We start from the raw sequence: 1,829 nt of genomic DNA on the forward strand, positions 1-1,829 counted from the left end.
CAAACAATTTAAGCTCTCGCTTGGCCAAACCTCCAGGAGTGGCAAGAAGCGGAGCAATAAATTGAGTCTTGACCTCAACTGACCACCTCATTTACACACCGAGACTCCCCAACCTCCGCGTCAAAGGGGAAATCGTTAAGTAATTATGTCATTGATTTTAATAAGTAGGCATTGGAACAGGTGCTTTTCTGCCCTCAAAGAGCTAATAAGTGTCCCAGGTCCCCTCCAGAGACTCCTGAACGAGAAAGCCAGGGCCAACACCTTCACTTTCCTGGTAACAGAAGGAAACTGTGGCTCAGAGAGGTTGAGTGATATTCCTAAGGTCACACAGCAGGTTGTAGCAGAGGACGGCCCAGAGCTCATGTGTGCTTTTACTCCAAGTCCTCTCTCCCTTCCTCCCGAATATAAGGAGGATGTTAGCATCTAAGGGTGATGAGCCTTGAAAGTCCCTGCCGAAGGCCCCGTGGGAGACCAGCCTTTAAGACTGGTCTAGCGCCACCTGTGTTTCCTGCCACTTTGCAAGAGACCCGTCTCCCCAGCAGAGTGTACAATGAAGTTCTCGGCTGGGGTTTAGAGGGTAGCCAGTGCGGAAAACACTCTCAGCTCCCGGAAGCCTGAGGTCCCGGGGAGTAGATGATGCCCGCGTGCTGGCGGGCAGGAGATGAGGCATGAGAACTGAACCAGGAACATGGGTATGAGCCCCTCACATAGGGCCCCCCGGGTACTCCGTTCCCTGGGGTGGGCAGAACCAGATGCAGGGTTTAAGTGTTTGCTCTTATCACCGGTCCTTTCTTGGAGGGAGGGGCCGGTGGTGTGGTTGAATCTGCAAGACTGCTGTGCCCGCGTGGAGAATGTGGAATGTCTCCAAAGCACACTTTGGGGTTGGCTCGCTTGTCATACTGAATTCACTTTTTATTGTTAAAAAATACCATGCTTTTCCTCCCATCCCCCCAAAGATGAGATTACAGTTTATATACGTGGATAAAATATAAGAAAATAGCATAAATTAACACCAGGATGAAAGAACAAAATAAAGGAAGCCAATAATGGAGCCAGGGAGGAGCCAGGAGTCAGCCCAGGGCCCGGCAGGCAGAGAAACCAGACCGGCTGGTCACACAGACCACAGGGCCATGAAATGAAAACTGACCAGTGGCTCAGGAGGGGCTCTCCCCAGCCACCCCCAGACCACAGCCACAGGGCCTTTGCACAAGCAGTGCCCTGCCCTGGAGCACTCTCCCTCTGCCTGCTTCTCATCATCTTGCCTTAAATGTCTTCCAACAGAGAAACCATCCTAAGCCACCCCACCCACTGGGAGTGCCCACTCCCCACACTGCCCACGTTGGTCCCTGTCCTTTGCAGCTCTGTCATACTTCCTACTTCCATGTTTTAAACTGAGGTGTAATTGGCATACAACAGTAAGATGCCCAGGTTCAAGTCCACACTTCCATTAGTTTTAACACAGATTCGTACATCTGTGTAATCTCTACCGTGTGAAGATATGGGATATCCCTATTGCCCCCAGAAAGTGGCCGCGTGCCCGTTCCCCTCCACCCTCCGCCCCGTCACCATGGAATAATTCTAAACATCTTATCATGGAAACATAAGGTGTGAACTCTTCCTGAGTCCAGCTTCTGGTGTTCCACACAATATTTGGTGCCTATGGAAATAGGGGGGGTGTGGCTGCATTTATCCCATTGTGTGGCTGGACCACGGTCGGTGTATCCATCCTCCTGGAAAGATTGGCTGTTTCCAGTTTGGGGCCGTCGTGAAGGAAGCTGCAAGAAACAAAGCTTTTTGTGGACGTCTGGAATCCTGGGTCATAGGATAGA

Source organism: Phoca vitulina, unplaced genomic scaffold, assembly GCF_004348235.1.
Source record: "Phoca vitulina isolate PV1807 unplaced genomic scaffold, GSC_HSeal_1.0 scaffold16, whole genome shotgun sequence".
NCBI lineage: Eukaryota > Metazoa > Chordata > Mammalia > Carnivora > Phocidae > Phoca > Phoca vitulina.